General features: G+C 45.4%; 1 protein-coding gene across 1 annotated transcript in view; it reads right to left on the bottom strand.

Annotated features, from left to right (window-relative positions):
• The window catches only part of LOC139552211 (voltage-dependent N-type calcium channel subunit alpha-1B-like), a 132,103-nt gene extending 129,524 nt beyond the window's left edge, over positions 1 to 2,579 (bottom strand). Inside the window, exon 1 of the mRNA XM_071363715.1 lies at positions 2,441 to 2,579. The gene's annotated coding sequence lies outside the window, so the exon portion shown is untranslated. The remainder of the gene's footprint in view (positions 1 to 2,440) is intronic.
• Between the last annotated feature and the right edge of the window lie 22,831 nt (positions 2,580 to 25,410).

Below are 25,410 nucleotides of genomic sequence, written 5' to 3'. Positions count from 1 at the left end.
TGGAGCACACAAATAATGCACCACAGGTAACTTCCACAAGGCTGTGAACCATCTAAGAGACAAGGCAAGCTCGGGCCTTCTATGCCATCAAAAGGAACATAAAACTCAACATCCCAATTAGGGAAACACTTCAATCAGTTGTAGAACCCATTGTCCTCAACGGTTGTGAGGTCTCACCAACCAAGAATTCACAAAATGGGACAAACGCCCAATTGAGACATGCAGAATTCTGCTAAAATATACAATGCAAACCCCCAAACAATGCATGCAGAACTAAGACTTAACCTGCTAGCTCCAGAAAAGAGCTGTTCAATTCTACAACCACCTAGAAGGAAGTGATGCCCACACATTCCACCACAAAGCCCTCATCTACAGAGAGAAAAGTCCCCTCAGCCAGCTGGTTCTGGGGCATTGTTCACAAACACAAACAGACCCCCAGGACAGCCACACAATAAACCCAAACAAATGATGAAAGAGCAAAAAGAGAACTATTTGACACTGGAAAGAATCAACCGGAAACAAAACAGAGCAAGTTGGAACGCTATCTGGCCTTTAATAGAGAGTACACAGTGGCAGAACACCTGAGCACTGTGACTGACCCCAAATGATGAACATCCTTGACTATGCACAGACTCAGTGAGCACAGCCTTGCTATTGAGAAAGGTCGCCATAGGCAGACCTGGCTCTCAAGAGAAGACAAGTTATGTGCCGACAGTCCACAAAGTGAGGTGGAAACTGAGCTGCACTTCCTGACCTCCTGCCAAATGTATGACCATATTAGAGACACATATTTCCCACAGATCACACAGACGCACAAGGAATTTGAAAACATATCAAACATTGATAAACCCCATATCTGTTAGGAGAAATACTGCCGTGTGCATTCACAGCATAAAGATTTGTAGCCCGTTGCCATGAGAAAAGGGCAACCAGTGCAGCACAAACAACATTGTAAATACCACCAATATTTATCTGTTTATTTATCTTCCCCAACTATTCATACTTCAACTATTTGCACATTGATAAAACACTGTGCATAGCTAATAATATAACACTTTAAATGTCTTCATCTTTTTCAAATCTTTTGTTGATTGTTTATTTCATTTGCTTTTCATTTGCTTTGTTTCCCATGCCAATAAAGCCCATTCGAATTAAACTGAATCGAGAGAGATAGAGAGAAATGGGAGAGAGCAAGGGGAGAGGGAGGAAAGAGATAGATAAAGGGGAGAGAGGGGGAATACAAGGAGGGAGAGGGAGAGATAAAGATGAGAGAAAGAAATGAAGGGGAGAGGAAGAGAGAGAGGGATAGGAAGTGACAGGTGCACTAAAAGCCAGGTGAATCTGTTCCAGCAGCATTGATCCACACAGGTGGAGCTGCTTAGCATTATGAGAAAACAGGCAACAGGAGAGGTTTTATGAAGAGGAACAAGAGGAGGAGCATGGAGAGAAAAGGGAGGGTTGAGGGGGAGGTATTGGTGCTGGAAGTTGTAGGGGGTTGCATATGCTGCTATCTTGCCACATTGTTGGCACCTCCGCGTACCTATAGACAAGGTGCCAGGATTTGGGGCGAAAAAGGAAAAAGCCAGAACGCAGCAGGGGAAAATCTAAACTGCCATCTGCTAGTCCTGGTTCTCCAATACGAGCTGGTCTTTATTCAAACTGTCTAGGCTAGGGCTGCAATAGTCCGATAACTCCCCCAAAATCGCCAGGTTCCCTGGTAATCAGAAGGGAATAAGAGGAAAACCTGAGCATTTTTGGAAAGTTACCAGCATTTTGCAATCCCAGTCTAGACAAAACCACATTTAACTAATTCAGCTTTCCAACTCAAGACAGTGTGGAGCCAGGACCCAGGGAATTGCATGGGTGTGTGTGTGCCTGTGTGTGTGTGTGTGTGACAATCTGTGCACATACACACATAGTGGCACAGCAGACAGGTACACTCCCTCCAGATCCCCTGTGCTGTTTGCTACTCAGTCATGTAGAACCCAAACTGACACATCAAACCCCTAAAGTAGCTCTCTCCATTCATGCTTTCTCTACACTGTCATGCTCCAGCTCACTGCATACCAGATAGAATACACAGAGATAGAAAGAACGTGTGTGATGTGTCAGCTTTAAGTTAAGAGAAGGAGAAACAGTGTTGTGTGTGTGTACTGTAGGGTTGCACATTTCCGAAAACTTTCCCCAAACTCCCAGGATTCTCGGATTTCCTGCTTATTCCACGTCTGATTCTAAGGAATCTTCTGACCAGGATTTTGGGGGGAATTTTAGGAAAGTTACTGGAATTTTGCTAACCTATTCATATTTGAGTTAAGAATACTGTAAGTGATATGTGGTTGGAGAAAGCGCAAAAGAGAGAGAAAGAGAGAGAAAGAGAGAGAGAAAGAGAGAGAGAGAGAAGAAAGAAGTAGAGCGAGGGAAAGAAAGAGAGAGTGCTCACGTTGTAGAGGATGTCCACCCATCCCTCCATGGTGATGCACTGGAAGACCGTGAGCACGGCGAACAGGATGTTGTCAAAGTTGGTGATGCCATAGTTGGGGCCGATCCAGTACTCTGTACACTCTGTACCGTTAGGACACATCCTGGATGGGGCCTCCGTACCACAGGGGAACGCTGCCGCACGCTCACCTGGATGGGGGAGATGAGACGGTAGAGGGAGGGGGGGGAGAGAAAGAGTAGGTGGGGGGAGGGAGGGAGGTGGAGGGAGAGGGAGGGAGGGAGGGAGGTAAGGAAGGGGGGAGGGAGCATTTGACTGTGCAAATAACCATCATCCGAAATTCCATGACCGTCACAGTCTTAGTAATTACATATAAAACAAACACACTGGAAAATTATATTAGCTTAAAATACAACATACACACACATACAGTGCCTAGTGAAGGTCTTCACACCCCTTGCACATTTTGCTACGTTAAAATATAATCTACACATTTATTCAATTAGATTATATTCCTTACGGATGTTCACAACCCACTCCACATGTCCAACCTGAAAGAAAGTGTTTTGAATATTTTTCAAATGAATAAAAAACACCAAATTAAGATGTCTTGATTGCATATGTCTTCCCACCCCAGAGTTAATACTTGGTGGAAGCACCTTCGGCAGCCATTACAGCTGTGAATCATTTTGAATAAGATTCTACCAACTTTGCATAACACTTAGGGCAACATATATTTATAGTTTTTGTCAAAAATTGCTCAAACTCAGTAAATTTGGATGGGAGTCATTGATGGACAGCAATATTCAAACGTCGTCTCAAGCAGATTTCAAGACACACCAGAATAGCTTTCCAATAGTTGTTGAGTGTTCCTTAGGCTGGACCACTCAGGAATTTGCTGTTTGAATATTGCTGTCCATCAATGACTCCCATCCAAATGTACTGAGCTCGAGCAATTCTTACAAAAACAATGGATATATGTTGCCCTAAGAGTTATGCAAAATGATTCACAGCTGTAATGGCTGCCGAAGGTGCTTCCACCAAGTATTAACTCTGGGGTGTGAAGACATATGCAATCAAGACATCTTTTTTATTTATTTTTTATTAATTTGAAACATTTTCTATACTTTTTCTTTAACTTTGAAAATGTGGAGTAGGGTGTGTAGATTGGTAGGGGGGAAAAAATCTAATTTACTCCCTTCTGAGATGTCATTTTAAGGCAGCAAAATGTAAAGACGGTGCAAGGGGTGTATAGATATTCACTAGCGGCTGTACACACATAAACACACTGACATGCACTCAGCGCTAAATGCAGCAGCACACCTGCTGAAGATCCACATGCTTGACACACACACACACAACTCAACATCTACACACAGTTAGCACGCTGTCAAGACCTTTCTACACCACCAGCATACAGGGGGTCAAATGCACACACACACACACACACACACACACACACACACACACACACACACACACACACACACACACACACACACACACACACACACACACACACACACACACACACACACACACACACACACACACAGCTCCAGCTGGGACAGCTGTCATCACTATGCTCAACTCACCCTCCACACCCTCCAACTGACGTATGAAAGTAAATTAGTGGCATCATAAAGTATGCATACTGTAACTATCTACTATCAGATCCATTTTCAACTCTACACTCAACACACTGACTCCAGTGGGAGAATATCTACATTCCAGCTCCGTCCACTCCTTACCGAAACAGACATACTTATCCAACCTTGAGAGGTGATCTAACAAAATCTGTCAATAAAAAAAGCAGTCTATCAAGATGTAAACAAGCCAGCGAGGCCTAAAACGTGGTACTCTGTGTTGCGTTCCCATCACCTACTGTGTGTGTGTGTTTGTCTGTGTGGTGTCTGTGCTGGTGTGTCTGTGTCTGTGTGTATGTACTATGTATGTGTAATCCACTCAGCACTCACCAGTGTCGACAGTGAAGCAGGTGGAGTGGAACTTGCCCATGTAGAACTCCACTCCGATGATGGCAAACATGAGTATGGCGAAGAAGAGCAGCATGCCTATCTGGAGCAGAGGCACCATGGCCTTCATGATAGACTTCAATACCACCTGAAGACCTGTGGAGAGAGGTGGAGGGGGGAGATGGAGGGGGTGGAGGGGGAAGGAGAAAGGTAGAGGGGGGAGGGAGAGAGGTGGAGGGGGTAGGGAGAGAGGTGGAGGAGGAGGGAGAGAGGTGGAGGGGGAGGGAGAATGGTGGAGGGGGGAGGGAGAGAGGTGGAAGGGGGAGGGAGAGAGGTGGAGGTGGAGGGGGAGGGAGAATGGCGGAGGGGGGAGGGAGAGAGGTGGAGGGGGGAGATGGAGGGGGTGGAGGGGGAAGGAGAAAGGTAGAAGGGGGGAGGGAGAGAGGTGGAGGGGGTAGGGAGAGAGGTGGAGGGGGAGGGGGAGGGAGAGAGGTGGAGGGGGAGGGAGAATGGTGGAGGGTGGAGGGAGAGAGGTGGAAGGGGGAGGGAGAGAGGTGGAGGGGGGAGGGAGAGAGTTGGAGGGGGAGGGAGAGAGGTGGAGGGGGGAGGGAGAGAGGTGGAGGGGGGAGGGAGAGAGTTGGGGGGGAGGGAGAGAGGTGGAGGGGGGAGGGAGAGAAGTGGAGGAGGAGGGAGAGAGGTGGAGGGGGAGGGAGAATGGTGGAGGGGGGAGGGAGAGAGGTGGAAGGGGGAGGGAGAGAGGTGGAGGGGAGGGAGAATGGCGGAGGGGGGAGGGAGAGAGGTGGAGGGGGGAGATGGAGGGGGTGGAGGGGGAAGGAGAAAGGTAGAAGGGGGAGGGAGATAGGTGGAGGGGGTAGGGAGAGAGGTGGAGGGGGAGGGAGAGAGGTGGAGGGGGAGGGAGAATGGTGGAGGGGGAGGGAGAGAGGTGGAAGGGGGAGGGAGAGAGGTGGAGGGGGGAGGGAGAGAGTTGGAGGGGGAGGGAGAGAGAGAGGTGGAGGGGGGAGGGAGAGAGGTGGAGGAGGGAGGGAGAGAGTTGGAGGGGGAGGGAGAGAGAGAGGTGGAGGGGGGAGGGAGAGAGGTGGAGGGGGGAGGGAGAGAAGTGGAGGGGGATGGGGAGGGAGAGAGTTGGAGGGGGAGGGAGATGGTTGGAGGGGGGAGGGAGAGAGGGGTAGGGAGAGAGGTGGAGGGGGAGGGAGAGAGTTGGAGGGGGTAGGGAGAGAGGTGGAGGGGGAGGGAGAGAGATGGACGGGGAGGGAGAGAGGTGGAAGGGGGAGGGAGAGAGGTGGAGGGGGGAGGGAGAGAAGTGGAGGGGGAGGGAGAGAGGTGGAGGGGGAGGGAGAATGGTGGAGGGGGGAAGGAGAGAGGTGGAAGGGGGAGGGAGAGAGGTGGAGGGGGGAGGGAGAGAGTTGGAGGGGGGAGGGAGAGAGGTGTTTGTGTTTTGAAAAGCGAATGATCTGTATAAAAATCTTGAATCTTTCATTCATGCTACAGTAAAGTTATGGTGCACACTGAGCAACCTTTGACCTGTTGTTGATGTCAGTGACTTACTGGGGATGCCAGACACCAGTTTGAGAGGTCTGAGTACTCTCACCGCCCGCAGAGTCCTTAGGTCAAAGTCTGAGCCCACCGTAGCCAGGATCCTGTTCAGGTACACACAAGACAAACGGAAGGAGAGTCAGGTGAGTGCATTCAGAAGACGCATGTCTACTCAGGGCCATATTCAGAACCTACGACACAGCCTATAACATAATAAATACTGTTTGATTACATGTGCTATCAAATTTTAATCCGCCTGATTCCCCCATTCTCTCTCTCTCTCAAGATATGTTCCCAGTGGAGCAGCGAGCAGCAGCAGGTCATTGTGTGTGAACGTCAGCTTCAGAGCCACAGCTGGCAGGCTGTATCAGGCTGCGTTAGAAGCACATGGAGGGGAGACAATTAAGTGCTGCACTAAAACCCACTGAAACCCACGCTCTGGGCTGGAGAGAGAGAGAGAGACAGACACAGCGGGAATTGGAAGGACAGGAAGAGAAGGAGAGGCGGACAGAGAGGGAGATATATATGGATTATTGTGAGGAGAGAGGGAGTAGGAGAGGATATAACGCATGAATATAAATAACAACGTAATGAATTAAGCTAAATAGAGGGAGGATAGAGAGGATAGAGGGATCGAGGAGAAGAGAGAGAGATGTAGAGTATCTTTATGGGTTGAGAGATCATGCAGAGTGTTGGAGGGTAAAGGCATTATGCATCATTACATGTGACAGAGTTGTCTCAACACCCCCACTGTGCATCCACACACACGCACACACACACAAAGACCTGAGTTCATATACTATTTAGGGTATTTTAATTACTTTCAAAGACATTTGGAATAAGTATTTAGACACAAGGAAATACCCTTGGAAAGTATTGGCAAACATTTGAAAATTCTCATACGGTATTTGGAAATACTCAAATACACATACAAATAAATACTCCTACACTCCCATGCATTTGAACCCAGGTCTGTTTGCTTTTAGAAATACTTTGAAATACTTCAAATAGAAGTAGTTGCTTTGGGCCACATTATTTGAAAATACTCAAATACACAAAAAACAAGTATTTAATACACATGTATTTGAACCCAGGTCTGACACACACACACGCGCAGACACATAGACAATCAATATCCGTGTTAATCTAATATCAAATATTATCCTATCAAATACTGAATCAAACGTACAGCTTACAGAGCAAGTATCTACAGCTCCCTCTATTGATAAACCCAGAGGACTGCACTGCTAGCGTGTCTGAGCACACCTTCCAGTCCAGGGCTAAGCTGTCAGAGTAACACACACACACACACACACACACACACACACACACACACACACACACACACACACACACACACACACACACACACACACACACACACACACACACACACACACACACACACACACACACACACACACACACACACACACACACACACACACACACACACACTGACTGGGCACATGGGTGCGTGTGTGAGTTAAGAGCCCACAGGACCTAGACAATAGAGTCCACCGCACACTCTGCATCAGCACAGACACGTGGTGTGACTCACAGCGCCAGACACACACACAGCCACACACACAGCCACACACACGCACACACAGGGTACTCAGAGAGAGAAAGAGACAGACAGACAGAGTGAGAGAGGAGAGATAGGGAGATAGAGAGGGGGAGAGGGAGAGAGAGAGAAGGAAAGTTGGAGAGAGAGAGAGCGAGAAAGAGTGAGCGAGAGATAGAGACAGAGTGATACCGGCGAGGTCCTCCCACCACTGTGTCAGTAACAGACAGGTCAAGTCACAATATAATGAGCACAGGCTAGGCAGGAGACGCCAGACATGTGCTCGACATGACTCCATTTTGACCATAAGACAAAACAAGACACTACAAGTGAGGTAATGAACAAAGGTTACCGTGGGTAAGAATCAGTTTAATGATATACAGTATGTTGTAATGTATCATTGAATGATAGGTTTGATATCGTAATAATGGATCAGCCCGAATCAACAATGAAACTTAGCTCTGACATGTGTGTGTGCGTGTGTGTGTGTGTGTGTGTGTGTGTGTGTGTGTGTGTGTGTGTGTGTGTGTGTGTGTGTGTGTGTGTGTGTGTGTGTGTGTGTGTGTGTGTGTGTGTGTGTGTGTGAGAGAGTGATGGGGACATGAGGGCATGGTTTTTATGTGTGAGGGGCAGACAGCCAGCTCGGAGCTGAAGAGGAGTGGGTTTTAATATCCCTTTCTCATCACCACAGTATATCTGTGGGCGCCAGGCGATGCCACAGGAAATATGGAGGATGATGCTATCGGCCATTAGTCACACACAGTCAGACGGCAGACAAATACACCAAGACACACACACACACACACACACATGCACACACATGCACGAGCACACACACACACACACACACACTGATGAATGCATGGACACACACATTTATTTTCTCTTGTGGGTCCTTGGTGATGTTTCCATATCCTATGGCAGTCACCCCTTATCAGTATACCAAAAATAGCATATGGCGTATATTGTGGAGAGCTTCCTGGACCTTTGGACTGAACTGGACTGGGGCTGTTCTCATATGACATATAAAAAAAAGTAAAAAAATATATGTAGCAATGGCAGAACTCAGTGTATATTGTAGAGAGCATTCACTTGTATATGGACTGCCCAGCAAGCACATTTGGTTCTTTAGAAGTTGTGGGAACGTACGTTTTTTGTTTCACATTGGTTGTGGGAACAAAACCATATGTTCCCTGACCTGCAAAACAGAACGTTCTTTAAACGTTCTGAGAACAGAAATTAACATTTTGACTGTTCAGGGAATTTTTATGTTTTGGTTTCAGGGAGGTTCTGAGAACATTTTACTCTGGTTCCTTGAAAGTTTTTCTGGAAGGTTTTATTAATGCTCTGAGAATGTAAATGATAAGTTATTTGGAGGTTTTTGATGAACTTCTTTAAAACGTTCACTTAATATTTCAATAAGGCTCTTAATAACAATGCTACCATATTTTGGGTTAACTTATTTGAACTCCAAGTACAGATACGACACATGGAAATTAATTTCCTTAGGCATTAATCGGCTAAGAGGTATTGGTGTATCTGAGGGGTATTTGGCCTGGTTTGCAAACTACCTCTCTCAAAGAGTGCAGTGTATAACGTCAGAAAATCTTCTGTCTCAGCCCACTGCCTGTCATCAAGGGAGTACCCCAAGACTCAATCCTAGGCCCCACACTCTTCTCAATTTACATCAACAACATAGCTCAGGCAGTAGGAAGCTCTCTCATCCATTTATGTGCAGATGATACAGTCTTATACTCAGCTGGCCCCTCCCCGTATTTTGTGTTAAATGCTCTACAACAAACAGCTTTCTTAGTGTCCAACAAGCTTTCTCTACCCTTAACCTTGTTCTGAACACCTCCATAACAAAGGCCATGTGGTTTGGTAAGAATAATGCCCCTCTTCCCACAAGTGTTATTGAGGGTTTAGAGCATGAGGTAGTCACCTCATACAAGTACTTGGGAGTATGGCTGATGGTGCACTGTCCTTCTCTCAGCACATACAGTATCAAACCTGCAGGCTAAAGTTAAATCTAGTATTGGTTTCCTCTATCATAATCACTCCTCTTTCACCCCAGCTGCCAAACTAACCCTGATTTAGTTGACGATTCTACCCATGCTAGATTACGGAGACATAATTTATAGATCGGCAGGTAAGGGTGCTCTCGAGCGGCTAGATGTTCTTTACCATTCGGCCATCAGATTTGCCACCAATGCTCCTTATAGGACACATCACTATACTCCTCTGTAAACTGGTCATCTCTGTATACCCATCGCAAGACCTGCTGGTTGATGGTTATTTATAAAACCCTCTTAGGCCTCACTCCCCCCATCTGAGATTTCTACTGCAGCCCTCATCCTCCTCATACAACACCTGTTCTGACAATCACATTCTGTTATAGGTCCCCAAAGCATACATCCCTGGCTCTCTCCTCTTTTCAGTTCGCTGCAGCTAGCGACTGGAACGAGCTGCAACAAACACTCAAACTGGACAGTTTTATCTCAATCTTTTCATTCAAAGACTCAATCATGGACTTACAGTTGTGGCTGCTTTGTGTGATGTATTGTTGTCTCTAGCTTCTTGCCCTTTGTGCTGTTGTATGTGCCCAATAATGTTTGTACCCTGTTTTGTGCTGCTACCATGTTGTGTTTCTACCATGTTGTTGTTATGTTGTGTTGCTACCATGCTGTGTGGTTGTCTTAGGTCTCTCTTTATGTAGTGTTGTGTTGTCTCTCTTGCTTTGATGTGTGTTGTGTTCTATATTTATATTGTATATATTTTTTTTAAATCCCAGGCCCCCGTTCCCGCAGGAGGCCTTTTGCCTTTTGGTAGGCCCGTCATTGTACATCTTTTTTGGGGTGACACAGAATCAGTGCAAGTCAAACCAACTGTATGATATTCGGTTCCCTATCCATGAAATGAGTCCACTGCACCACCAGAATGGAGCTAACATGCTATGTTTTTTTTACACATACAAAGCTGTTCATTTAGTATATTCAAACAAACCCCATTTCAAAGGAAACAAGCAATCAATTAAGATCAGGTGTGGCCAATTAGTGGGTGGGGAAAACACACTGAACGCACTTAACAAGATAGAGGATAGAGAGAGTTTTGTTGACGCTGAGAACGGAATGCATATGTTTTAAAATACCATTCTTAGAACGTTCACTGAACATTAAAAAAAATGTGATTGTGTTTTTTATGTAAAGTTTCCTTCATGTTCTGAGAACTTAATGTTAAAAAAAATAAAACATTCTTAGAACATTCTCTTGACGTTACTAAAGTTTTGTGTTTTTTTTGGTTTATTTTAACATTCTCAGAACAATTTGAGAACTTGACTTTAAATAGAACCATGAGGAAACCTGTAGGAAACGTTACGCTGACGTACTGGGAGTCCCATAGGGCGGCGCACAATTTCCCCAGAGTCGTCCGGGTTTGGCCGGGGTAGGCCGCCATTGTAAATAAGAATTTGTTCTTAACTGACTAACCTAGCAAAATAAAAGTAAAATAAATAAATACGTGCTGAGAATTTTCCAAAGCCAAGCAACTCTCCTGCACCATACCCAGAACGTTTTATGAAGATTTTATGCAAATAAACATAGGACAACCACGCTCACCAAGCTCTAAGAAACATATGGTTCTCAGAATGTTATGTGCTAGCTGGGTGGGGCTATATTCTTGATAAACCCTGTCTTTCAAAGATAATTCGTAAAAATCTGAATAACTTCACAGATCTTCATGGTAAAGGGTTTCAACACGGTTTCCCATGCTTGTTCAATGAACCATAAACAATTCATGAACATGCACCTGTGGAACGGTCGTGAAGACACTAACAGCTTACAGATGGTAAGCAATTAAGGTCACAGTTATGAAAACTTATGACAATAAAGAGGCCTTTCTACTGACTCTGAAAAACACCAAAAGAAAGATGCCCAGGGTCCCTGCTCATCTGCGTGAACGTGCCTTAGGCATGCTGCAAGGAGGCATGAGGACTGCAGATGTGGCCAGGGCAATAAATTGCAATGTCCGTACTGTGAGACGCCTAAGACAGCGCTACAGGGAGACAGGATGGACAGCTGATCGTCCTCGCAGTGGCAGACCACGTGTAACAACACCTGCACAGGATCGGTACATCCAAATATAACACCTGCGTGAACGTGCCTTAGGCATGCTGCAAGGAGGCATGAGGACTGCAGATGTGGCCAGGGCAATAAATTGCAATGTCCGTACTGTGAGACGCCTAAGACAGCGCTACAGGGAAACAGGATGGACAGCAGGTACAACAACAACTGCCCGAGTTACACCAGGAACGCACAATCCATCCATCAGTGCTCAGACTGTCTGCAATAGGCTGAGAGAGGCTGGACTGAGGGCTTGTAGAACTGTTGTAAGGCAGGTCCTCACCAGACATCACCGGCAACAACGTCGCCTATGGGCACAAACCCACCATCGCTGGACCAGACAGGACTGGCAAAATGTGCTCTTCACTGACGAGTCGCGGTTTTGTCTCACCAGGGGTGATGATCGGAATTGCGTTTATTGTCGAAGGAATGAGCGTTACACCGAGGCCTGTACTCTGTGGAGTGGGATCAATTTGGAGGTGGAGGGTCCGTCATGGTCTGGGGCGGTGTGTCACAGCATCAACGGACTGAGCTTGTTGTCATTGCAGGCAATCTCAATGCTGTGTGTTACAGGGAAGACATCCTCCTCCCTCATGTGGTACCCTTCCTGCAGGCTCATCCTGACATGACCCTCCAGCATGACAATGCCACCAGCCATACTGCTCGTTCTGCGCGTGATTTCATGCAAGACAGGAATGTCAGTGTTCTACCATGGCCAGCGAAGAGCCCGGATCTCAATCCCATTGAGCACGTCTGGGACCTGTTGGATCGGAGGGTGAGGGCTAGGGCCATTCCCCCTCAGAAATGTCCGGGAACTTTCAGGTGCCTTAGTGGAAGAGTGGGATAACATCTCACAGCAAGAACTGGCAAATCTGGTGCAGTCCATGAGGAGGAGATGCACTGCTGTACTTAATGCAACTGGTGGCCACACCAGATACTGACTGTTACTTTTGATTTTGACCCCCGCCCTTTGTTCAGGGACACATTATTCCATTTCTGTTAGTCACATGTTTGTGTAACTTGTTCAGTTTATGTCTCAGTTGTTGAATCTTGTTATGTTTTGTCCATACAAATATGTTAAGTTTGCTGAAAATAAACGACGTTGACAGTGAGAGGACGTTTCTTTTTTTGCTGAGTTTATATTCTAGATTGTCTACAGCTCTGTTCCTAGTAGCTAACAGGACATGGCTTAGACTGGAGGACAGGCAGTCCTGTGGCAGGCAGAGTCTTCACACCAAATCACACACCAAGGGAAGGTACCTGGGAGAAACACCAGTGCTACTATATTTACACAGAGCCACAAAGGAAATGCGCTCTTACATGACAGATTTCCGTCCGCAGCAGGAGAAGGGAGGCTTGAGGAGGTATAGTACCTACCTACTTTCTCTCTCTACCACTGTCACCGATACCTGTCGCTGCTCTCTGCAATTGGACCTGTGTGGCTCAGCTGGTAGAGTACGGCACTTTCAACACCAAGACCGTAGCTTCGATTCCTGCTGGGGCCCCCCATGCGAAAAAGTATGCACACATTACTATAAGTAGCTTTGGATTAAATCGTCTGCTAAATTGCATATTGGAGTGAGGTAGATGAGGCAAGCTATTAGGAGCCGCGGGCTGACGGTAAAGCTGCATCATCGAGGTCTGATTAGACCATCTGGTTGTAAATGCCGTAACAACATTACTGACAAATTAGTCATGAATGTCATCAGCCAGACTATTTCACTGATTGAGTCTTGAAGCTGACATTGTGAGGGTAGGTTTAGCTGTCGATGCGTTCATGCTGCTCTCCTCCTGCCTCTACTATGTTAGCCTGTTACCTGAGGATGCCTCAGTGGCTCTGGAGACTGTGTGAGAATAGAGCACCTCCTTCCTTCCTCCGGCTCCACACAGTAGAGAGAGAGAGAAAGAGAGAAAGAAAGGGAGAGTGGCAGAGAGAGGGAGAGAAAGGTGTCTCGTCCTCCGTGGGTGAGTGAAACACTTTAATTACTGAAACGTTGACAGCCAGGCTGGGGGCAGCGATTGAGTTCTTCACACGTCCTGACTAAAGGAGACGCCACTCCCAGAGGAGAGGACAGTGGTGTGAGCACAGTGATGACAGCCTGTCTGACTGACTGTCTGAGGAGAGAGGACCACTGGCTGGGACTACTAACGGCTGCCTGACTTTCTACCTGATCCGATGCCTGCCTGCCTGTCTGCCTAGCTGGCTGGCTGCATGGTTGCATGGCTATCTAGCTGTCGACCTGTCTGTCTCTTGATAGGCAAAAGGCTTTATTCCAGACCTACACCATGATACAGGCAGACAGAATGCTTGGCTGTCTGTATAGTCGTCTTTCTTAATTTCTCTGAATGCAACAAAAAAAACACACACACAGAGACACGACACACACTGTGAGCTGGCCATTAGACACAGCCAATTTCTTGCCAATTAGGGCTAATACATTTCTGCCATCTACTTTAATAGAAAGGGACCCCCGTCAAGTCTACCAATCGCGTGGAGGCGGTCTTCAACGTGTCATATCCTGTTAGTCTGCTAGGTGGGGGTCATTTCATCAGCAAAGCCTTGACCGCAGCCTCAAGCCACCAAGTGATCTGAGAAGACAGCCGTGCCGAGACGGAAACGGAGAGAGGCATTTCCCACAATGCCCCATAAGAACAGGTCTAATGAACTCATCGTGCCTGCCAAGGCTCCTTTGGATCAAAGACGGCCGGCTGCCTGTGGCAGTCGCATGGCTGTGATTAACGGCGCTCATCATACGGAGAGACGAGACACTTCCAGATTAGAGCCATAAACATCTAACACATCAAAGACCAGGATAGTAGAGCCAGACAAACCCAACTGTCCAGCCAAGATCAACAATACACCGCTTAAAAAGTAAAATGTTAATGTCTGTTCTCTTTCTCCTAGTCTTGCGTAGCCAAACTTCGCATTCTCGCGTTCAGCCTGCATCACATGGACCTGGAGAACCTAGAAGCTTGACATGCAAGGCTGTCTTTCTCCTGGTTATCTTACTGTTGTTGTGGGCAGATGCAATGTCTTTCTAGAAATAATATTCTCTGGGTTGAGTGTTGAGCAGCGCAGCTTGAGCAGTGATGTCATTGTCACAGCAGGCAGGCAGGGTACAATGTGTTCTCCTGTGAGACCTCCTGTACTGTAGACTCAGGTGAGAGGTTGAAGTCTGAGCCAGTCTTATGCCTGATCCCACATCAGTCAATTAACACAGCAGTTAACACAGCAGAGCTCGGAACATTAGTTACCCTTACAGAAAAACCACATGATTTCACATCTGGAAATTCACGATGTCACCTGAAATTTCACATTTTGACATTTATAGATTGTTGCTTTACATGTTGTCACATGTTACCACATTAACTTCACATGAGTATACCAAATATTAGGAACACCTTCCTAATATTGAGTTACACCCCTCCATTTTCCCTCAGAACACTCTCAATTCGTCGGGGCATGGACATGCTGGCCCATGTTGACTCCAATGCTTCTCACAGTTGTGTCAAGTTGGCTGGATGTCCTTTGGGTGGTGAACTATTCTTTATACACACGGGAAACTGTTGAGCGTAAACCCATCAGCGTTGCAGTTCTTGACACAAACCGCCTGGCACCTATGACCATAACCCATTCAAATGGCACTTCAATCGTATGTCTTGCCCATTCACCCCTCTGAATGGCACACATACACACTCCATGTCTCAATTGTCTCAAGGCTTAAAAATCCTTTAACCTGTCTCCTTCATCTACACTGATATGAAGTGGATTTACCAAGTGACATCAATAAGGGATCATAGCCTTCACCTGGTCAGTCTATGTCATAGAAAGAGCAGGTGTTCTTAATGTTTTGTGCACTCAGTGTAAGATCAAATGTGATCACATGAAAACATGTGTTTTTGGAACAGTTCACTTGTTTTCACATGTGAAATTCATGTCCTTTTCCCATAAGGGTAACAATAACTGCTTCCCAAGCACCGATGACGTGGACGTCAATTAAGGTAGCCCTAGCGCATCTCTAATTCAGAGGGGTTGGGTTAAAAAACCTTCCAAGATGGTGCAGCAGGAAGACGTGTTTGTCCCATGTAAATATTCAGTCTTTTTCGTTTTTTTATATACATTTCATTATATTTCAATATCTTTTTTTCCATTTTCGAATTAAATATACCTTCCTGCAACCCGCCTCACCCAATGTGGTACGTATCTGCTATTTTTTAGACCTTATAACTGGAACCTCCATCAGAAGCTAGCCAGCTAATAAGCTACTAGCTATTTAGTCATTGTTAGCCACTGCTAGCGGTCTTTACCTTTAGCTCCGACACCAGCCACTTCAGCCCGGATAGCCCGGACAATACCTGTCAGTCTGCACAGCACGATATCAGCCCTGAGCATATCGGACTGCTTTTTATTCCCCTACATCACCGGATTCCTGCCGCAAGCTCTGGACCATTACACCGGATCTTTGCACCTAGCTAGCTGCTACCAAGTGGCTATTGTGGCTAACGCCTTTGTCCAGAAGCATGCACCAGTTAGCCTCGAGCTAGCCTCGAGCTAGGCCAATCTTCTGGCTAGCAAACGAAGTACACCAACTGCAATACCTCTCTTGCCAATTGGCCTGGACCCTTTGTCGACACGGAGCCCCGCCGATCCATCACGACTGGTCGGGTGGTCTGCTGACGTAATCCGGCCGATGTGCTCTCAACTGGCCTCTGCGTCGTGGATGTTGGTGAAGATACATCTGCTATCCCCGGCCCGCTAGCTTCCTGAACCCCGTGTCTCCTGCTCGCCTAGCGTAGTAATCTCTACCGAACGGCTCCCTGTTTCATCTATTGCTGCTCATTGGACCCTATGATCACTCGGCTACACAGCTGATGCCTGCTGGACTGTTCATTAACATGGTACTTAATTTTGTTTATCTGTCGGCCCCAGCCTCGAACTGTGTAGCTAACTGACCCTCTCTGCCCATTCATCGCCATTTGCCCGTTGTTGTTGGCTTAGCTGTTTACCCGTTGTTGTCTCACCCGTTGGTGTCTTAGCTTTCCCAATCAACACCTGTGACTGCTTTATGCCTCTCTCTAAGGTCGATATGCCTTGTATACTGTTGTTTAGGGTAGCTCTCATTGTTTTATTTTACTGCGGAGCCCCTAGTCCTGCTCAACATGACTCAGATAGCCCCCTTGTCCCACCCCCCACACATGTGGAGACCGCACCTAGCTTAACTGGTGCCTCCAGAGATGCAACCTCTCTCATCGTCACACAATGCCTAGATTTACCCCCACTGTACCAGGGCCCTACCATACCCTTGTCTGTACACGATGCCCTGAATCTATCCTACGACGCCCAGAAATCTGCTCCTTTTATTCTCTGTTCCCAACGCACTAGACGACCAGTTCTATTTGCCTATAGCCGTACCCTCATCATACTCCTCCTCTATTCCTCTGGTGATGTAGAGGTTAACCCAGGCCCTGTGTGTCCCCAGGCACTCTCATTTGTTGACTTCTGCAACCGTAAAAGCCTTGGATTCATGCATGTTAACATCAGAAGCCTCCTCCCTAAGTTTGCTTTATTCACTGCTTTAGCACACTTCGCCAACCCTGATGTCCTTGCTGTGTTTGAATCCTGGCTAAGGAAGGCCACCAAAAATCCTGAAATTTCCATCCCCAATTACAACATTTTCCGTCAAGACAGAACTGCTAAAGTGGGCGAAATTGCAATCTACTGTAGAGATAGCCTGCAGAGTTCTGTCATACTATCCAGGTCTGTGCCCAATCAGTTCGAGCTTCTACTTTTAAAGATCCATCTCTCCAGAAATAAGTCCCTCACTGTTGCCGCTTGTTATAGACCCCCCTCAGCTCCCAGCTGTGCCCTGGACACCATATGTGAATTGATTGCCCCCCATCTATCATAAGAGTTCATACTGTTAGGTGACCTAAATTGGGATATGATTAACACCCCGGCCATCCTACAATCTAAGCTAGATGCCCTCAATCTCACACAAATTATCAAGGAACCTACCAGGTACAACCCCACTGAGACTAGGAAACACTGTCACCACTGATAAATTCACGATTATCGAGCATTTCAATAAGCATTTCTCTATGGCTGGCAATGCTTTCTACCTAGCTCTGCACCCCCCGCAGCAACTGGCCCAAGCCCCCCCTGCTTCTCCTTCACCCAAATCCAGACAGCTGATGTTCTGAAAGAGCTGCAAAATCTGGATCCCTACAAATCAGCTGGGCTAGACAATCTGGACCCTCTCTTCCTAAAATGATCTGCCGCCATTGCTGCAACCCCTATTACTAGTCTGTTCAACCTCTCTTTTGTATCATCTGAGATTCCTAAAGATTGGAAAGCGGCCGCGGTCATCCACCTCTTCAAAGGGTGAGACACTCCAGACCCAAACTGTTACAGACCTATATCCATCCTGCCCTGCCTTTCTAAAATCTTCGAAAGCTAAGTGAACAAACAGATCACCGACCATTTCAAATCCCACAGTACCTTCTCCGATACGCAATCTGGTTTCCGAGCTGGTCACGGGTGCACCTCAGCCATGCTCAAGGTCCTAAACGATATCATAACCGCCATCGATAAAAGACAGCACTGTGCAGTCGTCTTCATCAACCTGGCCAAGGCTTTCGACTCTGTCAATCACCGTATTCTTATCGGCAGACTCAACAGCCTTGGTTTCTCTAATGACTGCCTCGCCTGGTTCACTAACTACTTCTCAGATAGAGTTCAGTGTGTCAAATCGGAGGGCTTGTTGTCTGGACCTCTGGCAGTCTCTATGGGGGTGCGACAGGGTTCAATTCTCGGGCAAACTATTTTCTCTGTATATATCAATGATCTCGCTCTTGCTGAGGGTGATTCTTCGATCCACCTCTACGCAGACGACACCATTCTGTGTACATCTGGCCCTTCTTTGGACACTGTGTTAACAAACCTCCAAACGAGCTTCAACTCTCCTTCAATGGCCTCCAACTGCTCTTAAATGCTAGTAAAACTAAATGCATGCTCTTCAACCGATCGCTGCGCGCACCTGCCCGCCCGACTAGCATCACAACTCTGGACAGTTCTGACTTAGAATATGTGGACAACTACAAATACCTAGGTGTCTGGCTAGACTGTAAACTCTCCTTCCAGACTCACATTAAGCATCTCCAATCCAAAGTTAAATCTAGAATCGGCTTCCTATTTCGCAACAAAGCCTCCTCCACTCATGCTGCCAAACATACCCTTGTAAAACTGACTGTCCAGCCGATCCTTGACTTCGGCCATGTCATTTACAAAATAGCCCCCAACACTCTACTTAGCAAATTGGATGCAGTCTATCACAGTGCCATCCATTTTGTCACCAAAGCCCCATATACTATCCATCACCGCTACCTGTATGCTCTCGTTGGCTGGTCCTCGCTACATATTCGTCGCCAAACCCACTGGCTCCAGGTCATCTATAAGTCTTTGCTAGGTAAAGCTCCGCCTTATCTCAGCTCACTGGTCACCATAGCAACACCCACCCGTAGCACGCGCTCCAGCAGGTATATTTCACTGGTCATCCCCAAAGCCAACACCTACTTTGGCCGCCTTTCCTTCCAGTTCTCTGCTGCCAATGACTGGAACAAATTGCAAAAATCACTGAAGTTGGAGACTTATATCTCCCTCACTAACTTTATGCGTCAGCTGTCATTGCAGCTTACCGATCCCTGCAGCTGTACATAGCCCATCTGTAAATAGCCCATCCAACCAACTACCTACCTCATCCCCATATTTGTTTTTGTTTTTCTGCTCTTTTGCACACCAGTATTTCTACTTGCACATCCTCATCTGCACATATATCACTCCAGTGTAAACTGCTAAATTGTAATTACTTTGCCACTATTGGCCTATTTATTGCCTTACCTCCAGTTTGTGCCTCCAGTTTGTGCAACTGACTAGGTAACCCCTTTCCCTTCCCTTCCCTTCCCAGCCCACTAATGTACCACATCCTGCACTAATTGCAGAACATCTCAAAGAAGAGAGGGAAGACTGAGACATGCGTTTCCTTCCTTCTCCACACACCATAGAATGCTCTTAGCCATTGTCAGATTTGGTAAGTTAAATAAGGAAAGAAAAGCATGGCCGTTGGGTTTTGCCACACGGACTGGTTGACTTGATGACTAAACTAAAGCAAGCCTTAGCGCCCTCTTAGCCCCGGTCACTAGTTCAAATCTTACAATTCTCCCATAAGCCTCGTCAAAATAATACACAAATCCTTATAATTTTTGTTAACATTGTGTGAAAAAAGCAGTGGCAGGCAGCCATTTCTGGAGTGAGGAATGATCTGCTCGGTGGCTGTAGGGGGGATACTGATTGTTAGAGACCAGAGCCTGCTGTGGTTGTGACACAAATTCCATTTGTGGTGAGGCATGGCCATGGCCTTGGGAGATAGAGAGAGTTAGGGGCTGACGTCACGGTCTTATTATAGGCCGCTTCACCAAGGAACTCTGGAAAGGAAGGAAGGCACAGTGCTAGCTAATGAAAGGGGTCATCTGACCGTGTGAGAGAATCACCGAGTGCCCACGGTACACCACCCAGGGAGACTGGACCACTGCTCGCCCATATACACTGAAACCAAATGGAGGCTCTTATCAATGTATATTATCGTATGTATAGCCTTGATGTCCAGGAATCCTCTTGAGTCATTAATGAGACTTGGGAGTATGGTACAGTGAAATTACTGTACGTAGTATAAGAACCTGATAGGTTAGACTAAAATATACACACCTGAGATTAACCTCAGATAAAATATGTAACGTGTGTTAACCCAGACAACCTTCCTCCAGTTAATAATTGCAATTCCTGTATTGTGTTGGTGCTCGCTCAAGCATCAATCTGAGTTTTCTCCCAATGGAATCAAAAGAAAATGTGTCACCTGTCTGGCCCCAGGGAAAGAGTTGAGGAGATAAAAAGAGAGAGAGAGAAAGAGAAAGAGAAAGAGAAAGAAAAAGAGAGAGAGAGAGAGAAAGAGAGAAGGAGAGAGAGAGGAGAGAGAGAGAGGAGAGAGAGAGATAGAAAAGGAGAGAGAGAGAGAGATAGAAAAGGAGAGAGAGCGAGAGAGAGAGAGATAGAAAAGGAGAGAGAGTGAGAGAGAGAGAGAGAAGGAGAGAAGGAGAGAGAGAGAGAGAGAGAGAGAGAGAGAGAGAGAGAGAGAGAGAGAGAGAGAGAGAGAGAGAGAGAGAGAGAGAGAGAGAGAGAGAGAGAGAGAGAGAGAGAGAGAGAGAGAGAGAGAGAGAGAGAGAGAGAGAGAGAGAGAGAGAAAGAGAGAAAGAGAGAAAGAGAGAAAGAAGGAGAGAGAGAGAGAGAAAAGGAGAGAGAGAGAGACAAAGATATGCATTCTTTCTGTCCCTAGTGTCTTGTTGTTAAGTACCTTTTGTAGGTCTGTGTGCTCATACACATCTAAACCACACTTTGAGAGCAGAGCTGTTTTCTCCAGCCTGCTGTGAAATCTATAATCACTTATTGGCTCAAGAATTCCCATAAGACAATTAGTATATATGTCACACCCAGACACACGATTAATTTCCAACTCTCTTTGCCTGCTACTGTACAGACAATACAGATTTTTTCTCCAACCATAACAGAATCATTTAAATGTTTTCTTTCCAGTTTTTATAGATGACATCCATATGCACAGCAAGAGAAAACTGTTTCAAAGCTGTTCGGTACATCAGTCAGAGGCTTCTCTACTCATGGAATAAAACACACAACTTACGTTAATAATACAACGTCTAAATGCTATATCACGTTGAATCTAAACAAAAAAACGTGGCCGCAACTAGGGTTGCACATTTTGGGGAATATTTAGAGGTGGAAACTTTCCGTGGGAATTAACGGGAATATATGGGAATTAATGGGAATATATGGGAATGCATATTAATACCATTTAAATGTAGATGTTTTTTGCATTGGATATATTTACCATATGACATGGAGACAGAAACATAAACCTTTTATCTTATCATGAGTAGACATAATAATTGCAAAGCCTCCAGAAGACAGTCAAACATGATGACAACACCACCCCAACGGGTGTTGCTGGGCAGCTTCAATGTGGTGCTCTTATTCTTCTCACTTTGCTTGGTGAAGTAGATTGCTGCTATAACTTGATGACCCTTCACATACCTAACCATTTCCTTGGCTCTCTTGTAGAGTGTATCCATTGTTTTTAGTGCCATGATGTCCTTGAGGAGCAGATTCAACGCATGAGCAGCACAGCCAATGGGTGTGATCTGAGGGTAGGACTCCTCCACTTTTGACCAAGCAGCCTTCATGTTCGCAGCATTGTCTGTCACCAGTGGAAATACCTTCTGTGGGCCAAGGTCATTGATGACTGCCTTCAGCTCATTTGCAATGTAGAGACCGGTGTGTCTGTTGTGCCTTGTGTCTGTGCTCTTGTAGAATACTGGTTGAGGGGTGGAGATGTAGTTAATTATTCCTTGCCCACAAACATTTGACCACCTATCAGAGATTGCAATACAGTCTGCTTTCTCAATGATTTGCTTGACCTTCACTTGAACTCTGTTGAACTCTGCATCCAGCAAATTAGTAGATAAAGCATGTCTGGTTGGAGGGGTGTATGCTGGGTGAAGAACATTCATAAATCTCTTCCAATACACATTGCCTGTGAGCATCAGAGGTGAACCAGTTGCATACACAGCTCAAGTAAGACATTCGTCAGCATTTCTCTGACTACGTTTCTCCATTGAGTCAAAAAACTTCTGATTCCAGGAGGACCATGAGCTGTTGCTAGGTGTCTGATTCATCATTTTCAACTCGAATAAAAGTAGAGAGACTTTTGTCAGAGGTTGCTTATTGGGAGCGCTGAGGGAACTTTATGCACTTGGCCAGATGATTCTGCAACTTTGTTGTATTCTTCACTTATGATTTGGCACAGTATTTACAAATGTACACAACTTTTCCTTCTACATTAACTGCAGTGAAATGTCTCCACACATCAGATAGTGCCCGTGGCATTTTCCTGTAAAGATTTGAAAAAACTGAGTTTAAAAAAAAACTATACAAGTCCATGTACAGATAAATAGTTAAGCAGTTAGATTAAACAACTCATTTGTAAGTTAAATGTTTTAAAATGAAACATGTATGGAAACAGGTGAATTAACACTCCTCAGTTAGCAGGCTAAAGCAAGCTAAAAACCCACATGGTAGCAAAAACTAACTGGCAGACACTGTTAACAAGTAAGAAATTATTTAAACACACTTTGCTATAGGCTACTATTTACTAGTTAACATAAAATCATATACAGTTGAAATCGGAAGTTTACATACACCTTAGCCAGATACATTTAGATTCAGTTTTTCACAATTCCTAACATTTAATCCAAGTAAAAAATCCCTGTTTTACGTCAGTTAGGATCACCACTTTATTTTAAGAATGTGAAATGTCAGAATAATAGTAGAGAGTGATTTATTTCAGCTTTAATTTCTTTCATCACATTCCCAGTTTACATACACTCAATTTGCATTTGGTAGCATTGCCTTTAAATTGTTAAACTTTGATCAAATGTTTCGGGTATCCTTCCACAAGCTTCCCACAATAAGTTTGGTGAATTTTGGCCCATTCCTCCTGACAGAGCTGGTGTGACTGAGTCAGGTTTGTAGGCATCCTTGCTCGCACACGCTTTTTCAGTTCTGCCCACACATTTTCTATAGGATGAGGTCAGGGCTTTGTGATGGCCACTCCAATACCTTGACTTTGTTGTCCTTAAGCCATTTTCCACAACTTTGGAAGTATGCTTGGGGTCATTGTCCATTTGGAAGACCCATTTGCGACCAAGCTTTAACTTCCTGACTGATGTCTTGAGATGTTGCTTCAATATATCCACATAATTTTCTTGCCTCATGATGTCATCTATTTTGTGAAGTGCACCAGTCCCATAACAATGGTCATTATGGCCAAACAGTTCTAGTTTTGTTTCTTCAGACCAGAGGACATTTCCCCAAAAAGTGTGATCTTTGTCCCCATGTGCAGTTGCAAACCATAGTCTGGCTTTATTTTGGTGGTTTTGGAGCAGTGCTCCTTGCTGAGCTTCCTTGCTGAGTGGCCTTTCAGGTTATGTTGATATAGGACTCGTTTTACTGTAGATATAGATACTTTTGTACCTGTTTCCTCCAGCATCTTCACAAGGTCTTTTGCTGTTGTTCTGGGATTGATTTGCACCTTTGCACCTTTCGCACCAAAGTATATTCATCTCTAGGAGACAGAACGCGTCTCCTTCCTGAGCGGTATGACGGGTGCGTGGTCCCATGGTGTTAATACTTGCGTACTATTGTTTGTACAGATGAACGTGGTACCTTCAGGAGTTTGGAAATTGCTCCCAAGGATGAATCAGACTTGCGGAGGTCTACAATATTTTTTCTGAGGTCTTGGCTGATTTCTTTTGATTTTCCCATGATGTCAAGCAAAGAGGCAGAGTTTGAAGGTAGGCCTTGAAATACATCCATAGGTACACCTCAAATTGACTCAAATGACGTCAATTAGCCTATCAGAAGCTTCTAAAGCCATGACATCATTTTCTGGAATTTTCCAAGCTGTTTAAAGGCACAGTCAACTTAGTGTATGTAAACTTCTGACCCACTGGAGTTGTGATACAGTGAATTATAAGTGAAATAATCTGTCTGTAAACAATTGTTGGAAAAATTACTTGTGTCATGCACAAAGTAGATGTCCTAACCGACTTGCTAAAACTATAGTTTGTTAACAAGAAATCTGTGGAGTGTATGAAAAACGAGTTTTAATGACTCCAACCTAAGTATATGTAAACTTCCGACTTCAACTGTATGTCATATAAAACATATTCACCCCACCCAGTATTGTAATCAAAACTTACCAGAAAGCATGTAGTCCTTGGCTCAGACAGTATAGTAGTGTGGGCTCAATAGCATCTCATTAGTGTGCAAGATCTTGAGAATCAGCTGTACATGTGATTCCATTGAATTGGGGATAGTTTAACCAAAATATGCCACAATACCTAGAATTGACTTATGTGAATCCCATAAAAAAAGGTTCACTGTTTTAAGCTAACTTTGTTGATTAATTTAAGCAAAATTCCGCAAATTCCTGGGTTTAACATCCCATCGAAAATTTCAGGGAAAATTTCAGAAATTTACCGGAAAGTTTCCCAACCTTTGTAACCCGAGTCGCAACACATATCGTCCATTACAGCGAACCCAGAACACACATCACTGTAGGTAGTCTCCTACAATCTCTACAATGCCTCTAATGCAAACAGTGACTTTCATAAGGCTTAGAAAAGACTGAGTCACAGTGGTATTTCCGACATTTCTAAAAAATCATTGGTGGTGCGACATGCAAGAGATTATTTGGGAGGCCTGATACCCTTCGTTATTTGTCTAATCATAAGAAGAGAGGATAAGGAGGGAGAGGAGGAGGGAGGGAGCGAAATCCATTCCCTCTGACTCTCTCTCTGGCTGTCTATAATGGGGAGTAAGATATTCTGTCATTAGGCTAGCTTTAGAACAATGCTAGAAGTCAAGGGGCCGTGGCACAGCTACATGATTATGGCCGGTGAAGCTTCAGCATTCACAGTCGTCTCCATATGGATCCTATAATTCAATTGATTCTATAAGTAATTCTATGGCACTCTCACTGAAAGGAATAGGAGACCACTGAACCAGAGTGCTGTTAGCAATAGAGGAGACATGGCAAAGAATGGACACATGGAAAACAGACAAGCAAAGGAATT

Source organism: Salvelinus alpinus, chromosome 24 (genome assembly GCF_045679555.1).
Source record: "Salvelinus alpinus chromosome 24, SLU_Salpinus.1, whole genome shotgun sequence".
NCBI classification, from domain to species: domain Eukaryota; kingdom Metazoa; phylum Chordata; class Actinopteri; order Salmoniformes; family Salmonidae; genus Salvelinus; species Salvelinus alpinus.
This window is presented reverse-complemented; position numbering and strand designations above follow the sequence as displayed.